At 38.8% G+C, this 13,337-nt stretch overlaps 1 pseudogene; it reads right to left on the bottom strand.

Moving 5' to 3' along the window:
• Positions 1-13,022: 13,022 nt before the first annotated feature.
• LOC125101376 (uncharacterized) lies at positions 13,023-13,122 on the bottom strand (annotated as a pseudogene).
• Positions 13,123-13,337: the final 215 nt, after the last annotated feature.

Below are 13,337 nucleotides of genomic sequence, written 5' to 3'. Positions count from 1 at the left end.
ATTAGAACTTACAAAATACTCCTTTGTTTGAGTAATCTTCTAAATTCATATGAATTATCAGAATATGAACTGATACATGAAAGAAAGAAACAAAGTGGTCAGTTTAGTAATTAAAAGGAACCGACATCCCCAAAAGAACAGACTCTAAGACCAGGAAAAGAAAAACCGGAAAAACCTTGTTACTTTATCACATTAAGGAGGATTAAGAAGGCCTGTAAGAACTATAAGGCACATCATGGAGAAAATCCCCACCAATTTTAAGGGGCCAAGTTACATGTGCCTATGCTTGATTTTTAGGAATATATTAAAAATAAAATTTTTAGACATATATTAAAAGTACAATTTATAGCAGAAAAGTCATGGAATTATTTAGTTAGAATAGACTTCAAGCAACATGATGTTTTTATTTACTTGTTTTTTAGCAACCATGATATTTTATCATCATATACATCATCTCCATATCATAGTTGGACAACTGAGGTAAAGAGAGTTGCCCAAGTTCATGTAACTGACAAGTGGTAAAACAGAGATTATTACACAGGTTTCCTGAATCTTCGTGCAGAATTCTTCCAGTTTATACTCTGTTGCCTTCCCATGAGTCACATAATTTTAGTGTGATTAGTGTCTTCTGGGTGGCAATTCAAGCATTTTGTTTTTAAAAAACATACAACTTTAGGTATTACAGGCAATTTAAGTAATGGAGACAGGATTGTTACAAACAATATAATTATTAACACTTATTAAATATTTTAGGCTTCAATGTGGAGATCAGTACCTTAATTAATGTATCATCCTGGTCCCAACTTAGGGAATATTCTTATATGGAATTGTTGTAATAGTCGAATTTTAAACAGCTGGAACTCATTTGTTAAGCTGTAGTCTATTCCAGTTTTTGAAAAGAATGATAAGTGGTTTTTTCCCCACACAGAGGCAGAACTTTCCGGAAAGCTGCATACATCCTCCTACTTGAAATTCCAGGATGGCTGGGCAGCTTCGGCCTTTTGTCCTCCACCTGTGTCCAGCTATCAGCATTACGCTGTGGTAAGTACTTTTTTCAAGACTGAGGGCCTGGCTGCCTTCCAGGATCCCATTGTTTATGACCTTCCTTTTATTTAATGTTCTATTTCTATAATTACAGATGTTGCTGAATCTAATCCAGAATCCAGGTGTGCTACCTTTGCAGCCCCATGTTATCTTAAAGGTCCAAGATCTACAGGCTAGTTGGAACAGAGGAGTAGAGGAAGAAGGAAAGAATATTTATTGTCTTGACTCCAAAATGTGGTGAGAGAACTTGGCAAAATACAGAAGGTTAAAAGATTGCCACAACTTCTTGAGTTTCATTGTGTTTTTTTTTTTTTTTTCTTGAAGATTTTATTTATTTATCCGACAGACAGAGATCACAAGTAGGCAGAGAGGCAGGCAGAGAGAGAGAGGAGGAAGCAGGCTCCCCGCTGAGCAGAGAGCCTGATGCAGGGCTCAATTCCAGGACCCCGGGACCACGACCCGAGCCGAAGGCATAGGCCTCAACCCACTGAGCCACCCAGGCGCCCCTTTTTTGCATGCTACATGCAGATGGATCCCTATTTATGAGAAATGAGAAGCAGAGCATGGCTCACCCTGACTCCTCACCTTGCTCTTATCAGACTGCATCTGGCAAATGAAACAACAGGAAGTTTTGCTGGAAGCTGCTGATGGCTGGGGTTAAACAGCAAGCAGTGAGTGGTCTAGAAATGCTATAATGCTAAGCATTGACCTTGTTTCCACCACAGTGTTGTAGGTTCCAGGACAAAAATAGGACATCAAAAGCAAACCTTCTGGTTTTGTGTTTTTCTCCTACTACATTCCTGGGAAAGTGTCCCTTGTCTGATGGTACATTGTATTCTGGCTCATACTATTCAGGTGCACAACTAAACCTTTCTGCAGAGAGAGGGAATAATGGAGTACAATGTAGTCATGGTTTAATACAAGCAAGGAGTCACTAATAAATTGCTAGGCACAGTTTAAAGTACAAATGAATTTTTGTCAGGTGCTTTCTGATGTCCATTTACTTTAAGACCTTAACTCTTAGGGCTTAGGTTTATCTGGATAGGACCACCAGTTCTCAATAATTCATTCACCTGTGCAACAAGTTTTTACAGAATACTGTGCACTGTGTCAGGTACTCAGGACTGGGAGAACTTGATAGTCCTAACTCCTGATGATATGGCTCCTATTGAAAAGTTATTACTTTTAACCTTAATCTGCTCTCTAAAACAGTCTTTCTCAACCAGTTCCATAACAGAATTAAACTGTACAATGATTTGAGTGACGATTTTTGTAATTCTTTCAAGAATGCTAGTAGTTGGTACCATTCCTGATGTGTAGGAGATAACTTAATTCATCACATACAATGGATGCCTTGGGCCATTAGGGCTTAATTGCCCTTGGTTGATGAGGATTTTTCAAAAAGAATAAGGTCTTATGTTCTAAGAGTCCCCATTACAACCTTGGTCTAAACTAGTAGGAGAAGACAACATTATTAATGATTAGAAGATTCACAACGTTGTCTATCCTCCCTACATGATTAGATTTGAGGAGATAAAGGACACACGCATAAAAAGTCAGTAGGTTCTCTCAAGAAAAATAACTCCTGGTGTTGAGCAAATTGGATGAATATTTTATGGGGGAAGATTCTGGTCAGAGGTGATTGGTAATTGGGTAGTCGAATTGCCTGGGAAGGAAGAATGTAAAGTGACTGAGAGTTTCTGAGGACTAAAAAAAGGTGAGGACCAGACATTTAATAGAAACAGGTTTGAGTACAGAGAATAGACTGCACTGTGCTCTAAAATTCCTTAAATGTTTTTGAGAGATGCAAGTAAAGATGTAAGTAAATGGAATCCCATTTCACTCATGCTTTTTTGAAGACAACATCTTCCTTGGCCTGCATCACATGCATTTGGGTTTCGGTAGAGTTATATTCTTATAAGCTCAGTTATATTCTTATAAGCTTATAAGCACCTGCTCAACAGTTTGCTCAAGTGCCTGTGATCTGACTCTTGGGTACTTGGCCTTTATTTTAACAGGTTCCCTACCTCTTGTATTTCAGACTCTCTATCCTGGATCACCTGTTTTTTTCTTCCTGTTCTTTCAGTGTCTTAGTCAGGGTCTTCCATAGAAACAGAGCCAATAGGATATATATAGTTAGACATTTAACACATTTTACATTTATGTAAAATTAAATGTATAATTTACATACACATCTATAAAAATTAGATATGCATATATAAATATATGAGAAGTTCTATCTCTACCTATTTATATATGTGTATATGGATATAGAGAGATACATCGATTTATTGTAAGGAATTTGTGGTTCATGTCATTATGGAGGCTGAAAAGTCCAGATGAGACCAGGAGAGCTAATGGGATAGCTCCAGTCTCAGTTCAAAGCCCTGAGAAGCAGAAGAGCCAATGGTATAATTTCTAGTCTGAGTCTGACTCCAAGGGAAGAAGGACCAAATTCTTGGCTCAAAAACAGTGAGACAGAGAGTAAATGCTCCCTTCCTCCTTTTGTCCTGTTCAGGTCTCCCAACAGAATGCATGATGCCCACCCATGCTGGGGAAGGCTATCTGCTTTACTCAGTCTACCAATTCAAGTTTTAATCTCATCGGCAAAAACCTCACAGACACACCCAGAATAACGTTTAACCAAATATCTGGCAAGTGTGGACCAGTCAAATTGACAAAATTAATCATTGCATTCAGTCGATTCTTTAAGTGGCTTTGTTGTTTATACATCTACTTTTTTCTTCAGCCTTCCCACTCCATTTCCTGCTGATAAACTACCCTTCAACATACATGTATATAAGACAGATACTTTGCTCACATTTCTATCCTGAAGAAGCACTAAGTTGAAAAGTTCTATTTGTCTTTTTGTAATATTCATAGTCAGGTATTCATATTATGCAGTTGATGATGAGCTCCACTAACTTTTAACATTAAAACTTGAATGCGTTTCAGGTTGCATAGTTATACTGTAACATAGACTTCATTCTATCCCTTTTTCTTTCACTCTTGCATATTACCAGCCTCTCTCCTAGTTTAACTCCTCAATTTATAGTGATTTTGGTCAGGGACAAGAGACTTACACATACAGGAGATGCAGCATGTGCCTGTATGGACTGATGTACAGGATTAAAATGTTTGGCTTTTTCAGTCTGTTGTATCTTGTCTCCACCTGTGTGCTGCTGTGTCTGGGACCCGCAGAATCCTGACTTGTTCTGTGAATGAAAAAGAAAACATTTAAATTCTGTTTTAACTTCCCATCTTAAAAAAAAAGAACTAGTAGCTTAATTTTCCTTTACATTCATCTCTAAATTTCACCCAGTTCATCTGCCTAATCTTGATGGATCTGTTTGCAAGAGAAAATGTGGGAAAAGGAGAAACATCAATCATTTCTAAATAAGTTCTCAAACACTTATTAATTGTCCAATGTGACCAGGGTCTTACCATTGAGTGTAAAAAATGTAGGATGAAGGGCTGCCTGGGTAGCTCAGTGGGTTAAAGCCTCTGCCTTCAGCTCAGGTCATGATCCCAGAGTCCTGGGATTGAGTCCCGCATCGAGCTCTCTGCTCAGCGGGGAGCCTACTTCCCCCTTTCTCTCTGCCTGTCTCTCTGCCTACTTGTGATCTCTGTCTGTCAAATAAATAAATAAAATCTTAAAAAAAATGTAGGATGAAGTGGAAAGTTTTTAACCAGAGGGGCTGAAATTATTACTGTTTATTAAAAAAATCCCACTTTGTTCTTATATCTCATTAAAAGAAAGAAAAAAAGATCAATCATTTATTGGAAGTGGTCACCATACTATCAAAACTCTTGAAGAACCCTGCTTGACTAAGTACTGAATGTAAATGCTTTAAAATATTCGGTAGAGGAACTTTATGACAGGAAATGCTTAAAAAAGATGAACCTCTAACATCTCAGATACCTTGATTCCTGTGTTAGATTAAGACACATTTTTGTTATTTAGAATAAATGAAACAAATGCTTGAGACATTTAGCTCTGTGGTGTGTGCTTGTGTGTGCATGCATATATGTATTTTAACTGAACATAGGCATAAACACATTCATTAGGAAATTAAGCACTCTACCTGAAAGTTTTTAGATAAATTTACTCAAAAGTAGATCCTTTGACTTGGTCAATTTCAATCAAATTGCCATCATTCAATTGGGGGTTATTTAAATCTAGTTATGGTCATTTGTTCCATGCAGGTGCCCTTAATTCCTTGCTTCTTCTCTCCCAACAACATCTCATCTCCAGTGCATAGGATACTCCACTGCACTCTTTTTTTTTTCCATTAGGAGTGGTCAGCAGTGTGTTAAGCATACATATGTCTGAGATATTCAGGTTACTTAGACTTCTGATAAAATTATAATATCTATAATTTTGCATGCATGAGCACAAAACTCCAGATTTCGATTCAACTTGGAGACATTATAAAGGGAAAGGGACCTTATTTTGATTTGCCTGGGCATCAGAAAACTTGTATGTAGTGCTTTTCTAGTACTAACCAGGTGGATGACTTTTTAAAGTTAGTTTCCTCAGAAAGGAGATTTAGTGAGGAGTGGAGTCAGAATCAGCAGAAATAAATGAAGTGGTGTAGGAAAGAGGAAGAAATTGGACTGTAGTGAAGTTTCAGCAAAGGCCTCAGCCAGTCCACTGGGGCACATAACCTGGGATGATTCTGCAGCACAATTCTGTCTTGGGTAAGGGGCGACCAGGTCTTTATACTCCACTGCAAACCACTTGTTGAATGTGTGCTGCTTTTGAGAAGGCGGAATAACAGTGAGCAAGTTGGGTCTCCTCTCTTAAGGGCAATCTCTGGAGAAGATTTGACTTGCAGTGTCAGAAATTGGAGAAATAGGTGCTTTAGTCCTCAAGAATGATCAAGGTATTTCACCACAGTTCCTTGAACTAGTCAGATACACCTGGTCAAATGAATTTTGAGAATACTTCAGATTGGTTTTAGATTCAGATTGATGTCTCTGCCACTGCAGTGGATCCAACTGCTATCTTTCCCCTTTCTACTATTCATTACGGATTCCTCTTATCCTTGGCTTACTTCTCTGCTGGTCTCAGTGGATTAACTGGTAGGGTGACCCAGACTCTGCTCCCTGAAAGGTTTGAACCCCAGGTCACCATGTTCCTTTCAGGCTATTGCTGATAACACTTGGCCATTTGTCATCATAATTGCACAAAAGAATACTAAGAGATGACCTGGATGGCTGGATGACAAACACATTCTTTTCCTGCCCTCATTGTGGAACAGCAGCTCTTGCTGATTAGGTTAAAATACCCCACAGGATGATGACTTATTTCCTTGCCTGGTGTGTCCTGAAACCTGGAGTATGAGTGACCAGGGGCAGCCGTAGTTTAAATTTTGATGAAGCTTTTTCTATAGAGCCCAGGTTAAGGGGACAAGAAGCACAAATTCTCCAAACAAATTACTGGGAGTGATAGTTAAGTGAGAGAGACACTCCTCTTGATGACTTTAAGTCAATTCTACTCTAACTGCAATTGCTTGGCATTTCAACTGCCACATCTGTAAAAATGGAAGCCCTTGGTTTGAATGATCAATCTGTAACATTCTTTCCATTGCTGATAATCTGTGATTCTCCCTATGATCTAAGATCATTCATATTTGAGAAACTTTGAACATATGTGCAAGTCAACATCAAAAGGACTAAAAAAACACCTTTCTGTGGTAAACATCCCTTTGAAAATGAAACCCATTTTTGATGATTTGGATAATTCTGACCTCACTAAAATAATAATAGACTAAGATAAGATAAGTGTCAATGATATTATTTCTACCTATAGCTTGTTTCAGGTATACCCTGAAAGACAAAGGCTACCATTGTTAGAATTATTATACATCTGGGCTTCAACTTGGTTTTCCATATTGTTGTTGGTATTAATTTTTATTGTAACCTTTGTAAATTTGGTGATATTATAGCTTAGTATTTTGAAGTCCAAAATGTCTTAAGTTACCAGGAGAGACTATTACTGGTGTTTACGCTTTTCAAAATGGCTAACAGGAACATGAGGTTTATAATGGAACTTGATACATTATTTAAAAACTGAAACCAGCATGAAAATAAAACTAAAAAATATAAAATTTACCTTTTTGTTGAATAGCATTTGTTAAATTAGCAAACTGTAAATACAAGAGGATTGTTATTCACTCCTCCCCAGTAGAGAAGGCACCCGCCCTTAACTTAGAACAATGTGGCATCTATTTTCATAGTTCCTAGCCCTGTCTGCCATATACATAAATGAAACAAAGCTGGTTATTTTTATACTCTTTTGGTATGAATTCCTTTGATCTTTTGAAGTACAGCTTTTACTTTGAAGTTTGCAATGTCCAAGCCATCAGATGCAAAGCACAAAGAAGGCTATTACATGACATCTATGAGAAGACATTATTCCCTACCCTGTGTCAGTTGCCATATATTTAGCTATGTCTGTGGTCAAATAGCAATACCTAAGATTCCTTTCAATGATACATGAATATAAATATAAAATAATATAATAGAGCAATATGTTGACATGTAAAATGCTATGTACTAAATATACATATTCATTTACATGCATACATATATATATATATAAATACAAATACACATACATATTTTTTTCTTCTATTCACTAATGATTTCGTGAAATTGCATGTGGCAATGAAGGGAGCTTCAGAAGGGATCCGAAGGACCTTGATTATAGTTCAGACTCTACTACCTATTAGTTTTGTGACCTTTGACAATTTTCTTAACAACTCCAGGGCTCAGATATGCCCTTTTTAAAATAAAGGTGGGGGGGGGAGTGTGCCTGGGTGGCTCAGTGGGTTATGCCTCTGCCTTTGGCTTGGGTTGTGATCTCCGGGTCCTGGGATCAAGCCCTGCGTCAGGCTCTCTGCTCAGCAGGGAGCCTGCTTCCTCCTCTCTCTCTCTCTCTGCCTGCCTCTCTGCCTACTTGTGATCTGTCTGTCGACACTAAAAAAAAAATCCTTTAAAATAAAGGGGGTTGATAGTGGTTCTTAATTTCTTTTTGATTTTGCCCCCCCTTTTTAAAAAATATATTTATTTATTTGACAGCAGGAGGGATTACAATTAGGAAGAGAGGCAGACAGAGAGAGGGGGAAAGCAGGCTCCTCGCTGGGCAGGAAGCCCGGTATGGGGCTCGATCCCAGGACCCTGAGACCATGACCCGAGCCGAAGGCAGAGGCTTAACCCACTGAGCCACCCAGGTGCCCCGGTTTTGGGCCCCTTTTTATGAGTGTGATGAAATCTATGGATACTCTCCCCAGAAATGTCAGTAACACATATTTGCACTAAATTTTGTATGCCTTTGGAAAAGGTCACTGGTTTCCTGAAGTGCATTCATGGGCTTGAGGGTAAGAACAACCAACCAGACATAACAGGTTTTGAACTTCTTACTTCCAAATTATAGAATTTGTAAGATCACCGTAGGATCATGAGTAATTCTTAATCAGTTCTTTGTATTAACTAAGACCTTTCCTTTAGTTCCTTCAGATGTACCTCAGGTTTGTCTCTTCCCGACACCAAACCTACAGCTTGAGCTTCTAATAAGCAATCCTGTGATTGGAGCTTAGGATACAGTTTGTCAGAAGAAAATCAAGCGTAAGTCCAGCACATCTCTGGACCACCAGAAGGAAACAGGGTACTGACCCATTTATAAAGAAGCTAGAAACCTGACTTAATAGCAGCTCACACAAAACAGCTTTTGGGGATTTTACTTGATGACAACCTTGCTCTGAGACAAGAGTTTGATGTAGTTTCTAAAACTGTCTGTATAAGCCCATATACCCTTTAGAAAAGTTGATTTTGTTTGTTTTATGAGTTGACAGCAAAAGCATTAAAACATTTATTTACAACTGTTCACACCAGTCTCCACTGGACTGAATTGAGGGTGGCTGGAATAGAGATCATGCAGCTGTTGTCTGAGTACTTGGGGTGGTCCACCTGGGGGCCCAGGAATAGATCAGAGCTGCAGGTTACCCCTTGTGCCCCTTGGGTCTATCACCTAGGACTGGTGTGCAGGAGACTGGGCTGAAGTGGAAAACTGAGCCCTAAGGGCAAGAATGGTGCTGTGCAAGGAGCCGTGTGGTCCCTGCACACAGATACCATACTCCACGCTCAGTCATCTGTGGGCCTGGGGCCTGCACCAGGTCAATACCCCTCCCTGTGGCTATGCCCTGGCCCCTAGGCTGCACTCATCTGCAGCTGCCAATCGCCATTGTTTGGTGGTACACCTCCAGCTGCATTATGCCTCCAAGCCTCTGTTACCACCTGTGGGCCTGCCTAGCAGCTACCTCTGGGAAGTCAAGGCCAACGGGCTACAGAGCATCACTATCCTGGGGCCAGGTCTGGCCTAGCTTGCCCTGCCTATAAGCAGATTTTTTTTTTCAGTAAGTATAGTACAGTACAGTAAATGTATTTTCTTTTTGTATGATTTTCTTAATAACATGATCTTTTCTCTAATTTCCTTTATTGTAAGAATACAGTAAATAATATATATATCATACAAAATAGGTGTTAATCTACTATGTTATCCATGAGGCTTCTAGTCAATAGTAGGCTATTAGTAATTAAATTTTAGGGGAGTCAAAATTCTGTGTGGATTTTTTGACTGCATGGGGGTCTGTACCCCAGACACCCATGTTGTTCAAAAGTCAACTGTACTTCATTTAATCTTTACAACAGGGGAAGCCCTAATACTACCTTCATCATCATTTCATAGAAAGAAAACAGAAGTTTAGATAAGGTAACATAGCAGGTAGTCATACAAATGGAACTTGAACTCAATAGTCTATTGAGTTAACCACATTAAGTCATGTGGTTAACAAATACACAATACCATGGTCTCCAACAAATGTGTTCTTGAAAGAGGTCCACAGTGTTATTTACTCTTTTTCAGGTTCATGAACCATGTTATTCATCCACAGTGGTTTTCAGTATAAGATTATGGATAAGAATCCTTGAACAAATATTCATTGAGCACTCTTATAGGCAGGTGCTGGTCTAGGTGCTGAGGATATAGCAAGACATAAAACAGACACAGACATCCATGCCACACTTACATTCTCATGGAGAGAAATAGTCAATAACAAAAAGGACATATAACCTGCTAGAAAGCAATAAATATTATAAAGGAAAATGAAATAGAGCAAAAAGGGGATAGGAAATGCTGGGGGAACAGCTTTCAGCTGGGATGCAGGAAAAGTTCCACTGAAAGGCAATATTTGAAAGGTGGCAGGACCTTCTTTGATCCAGGTAAATTAGAATTTTCCACCAGCTTTGCATGGAAATGCTTGAGGTATCTTGGAGAAACCCCTGAGAGCAGTACAAGTTGCTATTTTAACCCACAGTATGTACTTTAATGGGCCTGAAGGTAAGGGATTAAGTAAAAATGTGCAAATAAAAATGAGAAGGGCAGTGTTCAGTCCTGGAATTGCTCATCAGTCCTGAAGGCCAAGGTCCTTGGCTGCTGCATCCTTCCAGGTGAACTGTGTGGGAAGAACAGGCCATCTGCTTCTGGCTCATGTAGCAGGAGGAAATGAATATCTCAGACCAGTCAATCAGTGACTCCCAGGGAAATACCACACATCTCTTGAATAAATAGTATGCATTCCTGTAAGTTTTGTAGTGAACTCTGCCAATAAGAAAGATCTGAGGGGACGTCTAGTGTTTTGCTAACTACCTCTATTAGTCATTCTTGCTGCTGTGTCAAACAGTACGAATTTTGTGGGAAAACTTCTAAAGCTTTGAAGGATCCAATGCTTTTTTGGTTCCCTTTCTTTACATATATGTAACTTTAGGCCAGAAAATTTCTCATCCTTAGGTATAATCTTTTGCTCCAGGCTGCTGAAGAAAAGGCATAGGAAACACGGGGCATGCCTAGATGGACAAACCCTGAGCTTCTGGAGCCCAAGACTTATGGCTTACTCATATTTGTATCCAAACCAGAAGCTGTAACCATAACCATTTCTTGAATCTTATAAGTAGGTAATAAATATCTGTTACAAGTTAAGTAACTGTGATTCTTCTACTTGGCTATTTTAGGAACAATGAACACAAAAAATATATCAAGCCTCTTAGTCCAAACAAGTATAAAATTCAACAACTACAACTTGTATTTAAAAATAAGCAGGCAGGGGAGACTGGCTGACTCAGCCAGGGGAGCGTGTGATTCTTGATATCAGGATTGTGAGTTCAAGCCCCACGTTGGGCATGGAGCCTACATTTAAAAAAAAGAAAGAAAGAAAGAAAAGGGAAAAAAAAAAGGCAGGGAAATATAATATGCTAGGTTACCTTTCATTTAATTTGAAAGAAGAATGAAAATAAATAACCACATAGCAAGAAATATAGTTTGCTTCTTCAGAAAAAAGCTCATAGATACAGGAAGTAAACTGCTGGTTTCCAGAGTGGAGATAGTTTAGTGGAGTGGTTGAATAAAAGAGGTAAAAGAGATTAAGAGACACAAACTTCCAGTTATAAGAAGAATAAGTCATCGGGGCGCCTGGGTGGCTCAGTGGGTTAAACCGCTGCCTTCGGCTCAGGTCATGATCTCGGGGTCCTGGGATCGAGTCCCACATCGGGCTCTCTGCTCGGCAGGGAGCCTGCTTCCCTCTCTCTCTCTGCCTGCCTCTCTGTCTGCTTGTGATCTCTGTCTGTCAGATAAATAAAATCTTTAAAAAAAAAAAAAGAAGAAGAATAAGTCATCATGATATATTTTATAGCATAGGAAATATAGGCAATAATATTGTAATAACTTTATACAGTGACAGATGGTAACTAGACTTATTGTGGTGATCATTTTGCAATGTACGGAAATATCAAATAATTATGATATACACCTGAAACTAACAGGATACTGTATGTCAATTACACTTCAATTAAAAAAAAAGAGTTTATGGGGCGCCTGGGTGGCTCAGTGGGTTAAAGCCTCTGCCTTAAGCTCAGGTCATGATCCCAGAGTCCTGGGATTGAGTCTCGCATCGAACTCTTTGCTCAGCGGGGAGCCTGCTTCCTCCTCTCTCTCTCTGCCTACTTGCCTACTACTGTCTGTCAAATAAATAAATAAAAAATCTTTGAAAAAAAAGTTTACTTCTTGGTGTTTTGATTCTTAATATTCATTTTCTTTTTTGAAAAGAACTCTTTTACAGAATATGTAAGAAGATTAGTAGAAATGATGTTTAGGAAGGAAATGAGCACTAGCAAACCCAAACCACAAAATGTACTATGGTCTTTTGTTCAGCTGTCTTTGTAAGCCATCTGTCTTCACATTTTGCAGTTTTTCTTTTCTTAATGTGCAAAGATGATAAATGTTTGGGTAGGCACAAAGTCTCACTTACATCTTGCTTTTTAGCATGGGAATTTGAGAATGGAAAGTAAAATAAATGACAGAGAATCATCATGTTGTCTGCCCCAATTCCTCTGAAACTTCCTGTAAGTTTTGTTTTTCCAAGAACTGAATGAAGACATAAGTCTGACACTCAGAGAAGAATGTTACTTGCATAGGAGTGACACTGAAATACCCAGCTAACAATTCTCTGGGTGTTCTTGGCATTTTAAGTAGAATCTGGCAGTAATTCACCAATATCTGCGTTAAAAATGTCCATGTTGTAAGAAAAAGTGACTTTTCTTAAATGTCATGTTTCCTTTTGCCTGTGAAAGACTAAGTATCTTCACCATTACTGCTAATAAAATTAGTTTGTGACATTTCCCCCTGATATAAATAGCCACTTTCACCTACTCTTGACCAGTCCTAAATGTCTTTGGATTCACTACAAAATAAAGTTTCTTATGGAAAAATCTCTGGAAGAAAGGAAGCAAGCAAGCAAACAAGCAGGAAAGAAAGAAAAGGGAGAGAGAGAGAAAGAGAGAAAAAAGAGAAAGGAAGGAAGGAAGGAAGGAAGGAAGGAAGGAAGGAAGAAAGGAAGGAAGGAAGAAAGAAAGGCCATGCTGCTAATCACCATGCTATACTGTCTCTCCCATTGTCTTAATTAGCAATAATCGTGCCTTGGATAAACCTCATTGGCTACGATACTGCCACTGCGCAAAGCTCTCTCCCATTGTCTTAAATAGGAAATTTATTAGTCTGGAAAACAGAAGTCACTCTGTGAACTGCAAGTATTAAAGAATTCAAAATAGAAATCAAGTGCTTTATAAGGGCAGGAGGAGAAGTTACCTCAGTTTTGCGGCTTTCAGTATGTCAGGAAATTGAAGAAATTGCAGGAACTTGCTGACAATGATCACAGCTATCTCTAGCACCAAAAAGG

Source organism: Lutra lutra, chromosome 5 (genome assembly GCF_902655055.1).
Source record: "Lutra lutra chromosome 5, mLutLut1.2, whole genome shotgun sequence".
NCBI lineage: Eukaryota > Metazoa > Chordata > Mammalia > Carnivora > Mustelidae > Lutra > Lutra lutra.
Note: the sequence above shows the minus strand (reverse complement) of the source record. Positions and strands in the feature narration are given on the sequence as shown.